This window comes from Hipposideros armiger, unplaced genomic scaffold (assembly GCF_001890085.2).
Source record: "Hipposideros armiger isolate ML-2016 unplaced genomic scaffold, ASM189008v1 scaffold_43, whole genome shotgun sequence".
Classification (NCBI taxonomy): Eukaryota; Metazoa; Chordata; class Mammalia; order Chiroptera; family Hipposideridae; genus Hipposideros; species Hipposideros armiger.
Genome location: NW_017731393.1, coordinates 248479 through 256482, shown reverse-complemented (window position 1 = coordinate 256482; position 8004 = coordinate 248479).

The window sequence follows — 8004 nt, the reverse complement described above, 5'->3', positions numbered from 1 at the left end:
ATGTACCACAGTTTCTTAATCCAGTCATCTACCGATGGGCATTTCGGTTGTTTCCAAGTCTTGGCTATTGTGAATAGCGCTGCAATAAACATAGGGGTACATATATTTTTTTCAAATTAGCATCTTGGGTTTCTCTGGATTAACTTTATTTTTTGATCACACCTCATAATTGACCATTTTAATGACATGCCAGTGATGTTTTACCACATATATGATGTTGGTCTAAACGCCCCCAAGTGGGCATCTGGGTAAGCAGATTAGAGTAAATCCGTATCACGGAGCACCAAAAGCCACTGAGAAAAACGAACATTCAGCAATGCTCGTGGTATTTGTTAGGTGAAAAAATGTGGTATGCATACTTCAATTCAGATTTTGGGGAAAGTACATGTGTGCATAGAAAAAGACCACAGAGACATGCCTGAGCCACCAGACCTCTTGGGTCTGGGCTTATGGTTCTGTCCCTTTGCTTTGTGCCTCCAATGCCCGGTGGTGCGCAGGAAGGCTGGGCTGGGATCCTCTGCGATGCCTGCACCAGTGGTGGGTCCAGGCCACAGGTGGGGACACCTGCATGTGCCTCTCCTTGTGGCTTGGGCTTCCTCCCAACGTGAGTCTGGCTTCCAAGGGAAGGGGGGGAGAAAGAGACAGAATTAGTCAGCTCGGGCCACGGTAGCAAAATACCACAGACTGGGTACCTTAAACAACAGACATTTATTTCTCACGGCCTGGAGGCTAGAAGTCCAAGATCAAGGTGCCAGCCCATGTTGTTGCTGGTGAGGCCTTTCCCTGCCTTACATATGGCCGCCTACTTGCTGAGTCTTCTTCACAGGGCAGAGAGAGATCTTTCTGTTTTCTTATAAATTCACAGTCCTATCAGATTAGGGCCCCACCCTTATGACCTCATTTAACCCTAGTTACCTCCTACGAGCCCTGTTTGCAAAGACAGTCACAGCGGGGGCTTCGACATATGAATTTGAGGGGGATGCATTTCGGTCCTAAGCAGAAACAGAGGGCATCGGAGACACAGAGAGAGCGTGTGAGTGAGCGTGCCAGGTGGAAGCTGGGTGCCTGTTTCAACCCAGCCTCGAGAGCCATGCAGGTTATGGTCACTGAGGCCCCTCCTGGCCCAGAGAGGAGTGGGTGGGTGGGTGATCATTGGCGGGAGAAGCCCAGGGGCCTTCAGGAAGGGGTGGGAGCCAGTGGCCAATCCAAAGTTAGGCCAACCTGGCGGTGGACCTGGTGGCCAGACAGAGGCCACCCACCATCTGTGCAGTCACAGAGCCTGGGGTGGCCGAGCCCAGCGGTGCCTGCCTGGCTCTGCGGGCTCCCTGTCCATGTCCCTCACTGTTGGCTAAGGCAGCCGTCATCCTGGGGCCCGAGGTGCCAAATCTGGCTCTCTGGTGGTGATTTGAAGTTGTGGTTTTGGATGTAGCTGTAACTTGGGAAGGTGTTCTCCCCACCGGCTCACTCAGGAAAACAGTGCTGCCACCTGCCCCTCTCTGTCTCAGAACTTTGGTCCTTTGTTCCAGGAAATGAGCATCTGCTACTGTGTTTAATGCCTTTTTAAAAATCACTTTCCTGACCCTGAAAGGATTTTTTTGCAGAGATAAACATCCAGAAACTCTAACACCCACAGCACTGCAGGGTCCATGGCAGTTGGCAGGAGGCTGAGCGCCAAGTTCTTGCGTGATGAGCCCCCAGGGTGTTGCCTTTGAGAAGCCTGTCCATAAACAAAACAAATCAAGCTGGGCTTTGTTTGCCAACTGTAGTGCAAATACTCCCTCAATGGCCAACTTCCAGCTGCCAGCGTGACATCCCCAATTGTGGAGCTGGGTAGAGGTGCAGATGCCACAGACATGAATGCCTCCAGAGTGGGGTCACTGGAAAGTGTCTTAAATTATTAGGAGGAGGGCTGTTTGTTTATTACCTTTATTTTTCACACCATTCATTTCATTGTAAATCTATATAATTTAATTTTTAATAGAGAATGTGAAATGGGGGTCATATCTTCTGCAGATTTTTCTATTATTTACAAATAATTACTGATTATTTCTATTATTTACAAATAATTACTGATTTGCAAGAGCTCTTCATGTGTTAAAAAATTAGCCTTTTAATATATCTGTTGCAATGTTTCCCCATTTGTGGTCTTTTGACTTTTTTTTAAAGAACACAGACAAAATTATTAATCTTGTCCTTTAGAGTTTTGTGGCTTGCTTGAAAAAGCCCTCCTCACTCCAAGATGATAAGCAATTTTTCCCAATTTTTCTCTAGAGCTTTTCTGGTTTCAGATTTTATGATTAAATTCCTGCTCCATCTGGAATTTATTTTGGTGTAAGGAATGAGGTGAAGATTCAGTTAAAAACAAAAAATGTCTAATCAGTTGTCCCAACAACATTTTCTGGGTAATCCATCTTTTCCGTAATGATTGTGATGCAACTTTCGCCGCATCCTAACTTCCTATATGATTCAGGTCCATTCCGGACCCTTAGCCTCATTCCGTTGTTCTGTACGAAATGTCACCCATCGCGTCCTTATGACACATGTGGTCATTCCTCACTCTTCTGTTGTAAAAGTATCCTGGACATGTGCTCACACTGTTTTCTGTAAACATCTGGGGATTAATTGGACTGTCTCCACATTAGCATTCTGATGACGACCACAGTTTAGTACAAGTTAAAGGAGTGCGTCAACCTCTTTGCTTTCCCGAAGTAGGATTTTCACATTTTCTGGTTTCTTAAGCTCATTCCTGGGTGTTTTCTTCTCTTCTGCTGTTCTAACCAGGACCTCATGGTACATGTGATTCTCTGCCTGGTGACAGTTTGAGTGACGGATGCCACGCCTCTGGGTCACCATCTCCTTCATGACCTGTTCTTCATTCATTGGTCATTCAATAGACGTGCATGGACCACTCACTATGTAGCCGGGCCTCTGAATGGATGGACTCCGTTGCCTCTGGGCTTCCAGGTGCGTCAGTCTCTTGTGCTGGCCAGGGCCCCGTAAAAGTCTCAGCCATGCAGAGGAAGCCGCTCCTTCCAGAGTCCCATGACTCTCCCCACCCAGCCCTCTCCCTGCATTGTCTGGGTGTCCCTTATACCCGCCCCCAATGGGAGGGTGCGTCTGCTTCCTGGAAGGAGTTTCCCGATACACTACATCATTCCGTTATTAATATACCCATTAATAACATCGTCACCTGCCTCCTAGCTGTGGCACGTTTCACTGTTACTTGCCCTCTCACCTACCGCCTCCCCTGTTGTCCCTCGCAGTGAACGGCACAGCAGCCACCATCTCCATCTTCATCTCACATTCTCATACGAGTACTCTTCATCCAGTCCTGCTCAATCCTCCAAAATCCGCCCCAACTACAGCCATGCCCCACCCCCTCCCCAGCGCCCACCTCTGTCCACGCACCCACCCCCTCCCCGGCGCCCACCGCTGTCCACACCTCCACAGTCTCACACCCACTTTTGACCCCACAATCGACTCTCCTCAGAACAACCAGGGATGCTATGGAAGCAGGAAGCAGACCATCTCTCTCACTATGGAAAAACTCCCAGTGGTTTCCCACAGTGGACACGGAACAAGAGCAGAGACCCTGACCGCCGACTGCTCCTCCCTGTGCAGCCGACCGCCTGCCTCCCACAATTCTTGTTCCAGCTGTCGGTGGGACAACCACACTTTCTGTTACTCCACTCACCTGCTCAGAACGCTGTGCCCTAAAGCTGCACTACTGTGAGGGGTCTCGCTGGAGGAATGGGCTCCCCCATTGTCTGTTCTCTTTTGTCCGAGAACTATGAGCAAAGGTATATTATACATCTGCACACCTGTCTCCACACTTTTGATCTCTCTTTTGCATTTTCTGTTAGTGCTGCATCTATTGGGTTGTCGGAAAAGTCATGACCTATTTTTTCTACGTATTCTATTGCAAAAATGCTTCATGACTTTTCTGACAACCCGATATTTAATGTCTCCAGACTTACCTTCCTCTTCACCGATTCTGTCTTCAGCTGCATCCAATCTTTTAACCCACCCACTGAACTTTACAAACTTTGATTTTTTTTTTTATTTATGGAAGTTCTCTTTGGTGCTTGTTTTTGAAATCTGCCTGGTCTTGGTTTTTCTATTACCTTATTCATCCTCATGTTTATTTTGAACCTACTTGTGTTTTTGTCTGTGGGCAATAACTCCAGTATCTAGTGTCCTTCATGGTTGATTCTTCTACCTCTAGTGCATGGTGGCTGGTTTCCTTTGGTGTTGTCATCCCCTGCCTGGGTGCCTTTCTCTGTGGCAGTCCTGCACAGTATGGGGTGAAAGGATGTGTGCTGCTCCCACCAGCCGCCCAGGGCCCCCTAACCTGGAACTCTGGGATAATGTCTTGGCTTAGGGTCTCCGAGGCCACACAGGGAACAAGAATTTTTAGCTCAAACCAGGCTGAGGGCAGGCCCCATCTAAACCCTTGGGGAATACTCTACTCTTCCAGAACCTAGGCCATGCAGACACGTTTCCCAGGGGCTCCTCGCTGTCCTTCGGTCCTCAGCTCAGCCATCACCCTCCCTGCACTGTCCCAGTCACAACACCTGCTTTATACTTCCATTCTGAAAGTACAGTGTTTGTGTGTTAGCTGACTGGTTCATTTTCTCTATCCAGGAGAACACAAGCTCTGTGAGGGCAAGAACTATGCTTTTTTTCCCCTGTGCTCCCAGTGTTCGAAATTGGCTTATTAAAGGAACCAATGAACAAATGTTCAACTCAACTCTGTGAGGGTCACCTGGGCTGTTTTCAATGGGCGGCTCCTGATAGAATTTTAGCTTCTGTAGCAGTCTGTCAGCAGCAGTGGGTTCATGGGCACCTGAGCCACACCAGCCACTTAACAGGGCATCCAGGGGACATGCCAGATGGTGCCATGACTCCTGAAATGCAGGATCTTGTCAGGGGTGGACAAGTTGATAGGACAGGCAGGCACTTCCAAGTGTCTGAGTCTCTAGCCTTGTGTTCAATATCAACGGATGGGTTATTGGTGCTGCCTTCAGGTGTCCATCCGCCACGTGCAATTCTTGGACCAAATGTCCACATCCCTGTCCCACCTTCACGGAGCATCTCAGACAGGCCCTGGCACCTGGCGCTCTGCAGCCGCCTTCTGCTCCCAGCGGTCCTTCCTACCTGCCCTGCACCAGGAGGCTGTCTGGATTTCTGGTCACAAGTGTTCCCTTCCCGTGAGAGGACTGCCTCCCTGGACACTCCTTGTGACATGCTGTGCCTGCTGTGCAGTTTCTGTCCCCACCTCAGTGATGGTGGCTCAGCCCCATGACGTGTTCCCCCCACGGGAGTGGATGTGACAGGCTACGTCCAGGGGTTTCTGAAGTGCAGTCCTCTGCCAGGAGCATGGACTGGACAGGGACATGTTCCACCCAGGGCGGCTTCCTCATCCCGCTCCTAGAAGGAAGAGAAGGCACGCAGAGCTGCAGGCTGGAGCAGGCTGCAGGGCTCTCTGGGGGGCCCCGGCCACTCACCTGACAGGTTGGAGCCACTCCAAGGGCAACAGTGCGGAGGAGCACACCAGCTTTCCCACGTGAAAGCAGCAGCATGCCTTCTCTCGCTAACTCCGTTCATTTGAGCCTGCTGCTTGCAGGTGTGCGGGGACTCGACCGCAGTCCCCGCACCCTGTGTGGGCCTCACCGTCCTACACCAGAGGCGTCTTTCGCCCGCAGGGGCCGTGTTTGCCTGGGGCCACAACACATCCCCACGCCTGGGGTATGTCATCTTAATTCAGGCTGAATAGACCAATGAGTTGCGAGAACCCCGACCTGTGGGTGGAGGGACCCCCAGCCACGATGGGTGGGACACTGGGGCAGAGGCTGCAAGGCTTGACCTCAACCTTGTGCCATCTTGCAAGACTTGGGGCTTCAACGCAGCGGGAGTCCCACTGCACCACTGGGAAATTTGATGCTTTAATTCATTTAAAAAACTGTCAGGTTTTCCAGGTGCCCTCCTGGGACCCCAGGACTCTGGACAACCCCCTCCTCGGGGCTTCCTCCCCAACCACGCCTGGACAACTCTGTTGTCCAGAGAGAGCCCTCTTGAACCAAGTTCCTGCTTTAAAAAAAAAACAGCCACCAGAAAGAGCAGATGCACTCCAAGCATTTGGGGGCGGGAGGATGTCACACCATGCCAGGCTCACTTGCATGGTCGTGCTCCCCACATTCAGGGCCCTCACCCTGGGACCTGCGGTCCGCAGCAGGAAGATGAACACAGTCATTTCCAGATACAGAGACTGACAATGCAAATGAGAGGTTCTGGCCAAAAAAACCCCCCAAAAACCCCTCTGATCCCCAAAGTGATATCTGACCACTGGAGGGAGCTTGAAAATAGAGAAGGCCACAATCTCATCCTCACTAATATTTTGTGTCCATGTGGTCGCACCTTAGAAATCAAATGAATGTACAGAGCTCCAGGCATAGTGCACAGTGTGTTTTTCTGTCTGTGCCCCGCCCCACCTGCAAAAGAATTTAAGCATTTCCACCATAGGGGTGAGTTGGGGCGGCTCTGGGCCACTGTGTGGGCCCCCGCCCTGGCTCCATCCCTTAGCAGTTGCATAACTTTGTGTGTCTCCTCAACCATCAAATGGGGATGGGACAGGGCTGTCACGTCCAGGAAGGGCTCAGAGCAGTGCCTGGTACAGCTCTGCTGCGGCGGGCAGCTGGTGCCAAGCCCCCATGTGCACGGCTAGTCACCCATTTCCTCACTTGACCCCCAGTTGTGCTCTTTGCCTGGGTCAGATGCTGGCGCACAGATACAGTGTCAGGTGGCTCGTTCATCTGTACCTCACACTGTCCCTTAGTGTAGCATGCCAAGTGCTGAGGTCAGTGGTGTCTGTCTCCTGCCCTGCCACCAAACACAGCCTGTACTCACAGGGGACTGTACCCACCCTCCAAACACCTCCCATCTCATAGGTGTGAGACACACAGGCGGTCGCCTGACAGGAACTGCAGCATAGGACAGTAGGCAGTCCGCTGGCCCAGGACAGACAGACCCTCACGCTGTCCTCATCCCAAAGGAAAGGAGCAGGAACCGTGGGAAGCTGCTTCCCTCTGCTCTCTGGAGCGCCCCCCCCCTGGCTTTAAGCAGCGGCAGCTGTTTGTGATTCCAGCTACCGGGTTCCAGCTGGAGGCTCTTCCAAAGGAGGGAGCCGGCTGGGGTCCTTTAAGGAGAAAGCGTTCCTGGGGGATTTAGGGTGGTAAACGGGAGGGCAGGGGAAGGGAGTCCATTTGCTTGGGCTGACTTGTTTCTGTAAAACTACTTGTAGACACCAGGAACGGGAGAGAAAAGCAACTATGTAATACTGTGGATACAAGGAACAGCTTTTCCTAGGTCTCAGCATCTGGTGACCGATCAGAACGGCCGCCAAAACGATGGGGGAGGGGACGCCTTGGCCCCCAAACCTCGATGTCCTTTCCTAGGGCCTTTTCCCACCTTCCTTGCCTCGTGGGCCCAGTGGGTGGCTCTGGTCATTGCCTCCTACTGGCCTGGGTCCCCAAGTTCACTGTGAGCCCAGGGTCAGGAGCCACCCCTGCCCCAGACATTTGTTCTCCATGGTCTTGTGTAAAAAACGCAGAAAAGGCATTGCTGGAGGATGAGGAGGCTCAGGCATGAAGAAGACACCCTAGAATGGAATCATGGAGGACCAATTCCACACGCTGAACCTGGGGGGCGCCCCAGTGCCCCGGCTGGCAGGAACCCCTCCGGCGGGTGAAGCGGGCGAGGGCACTGCCGCCGGCGGCCCTGGTCCTCCCGCTGCCCACCTCCGCCAGGCCCTGCGGGAGACTGAGGGGCGCGGGGAACCTGGTGGTCTAGGGAGTTGGTGCGGGGGACACAGGGGACAGGAGGGCCCCAGGGGACACGAGGAATGCGCAGGGGACGGTCAGACTCGGAGGACGCGCGAAGGCCCGGGTTGGTGCGTGGGGACAACGAATGCTCCTGGGGGGCCGCAGGCCCAAGGGGTGCGCGGGG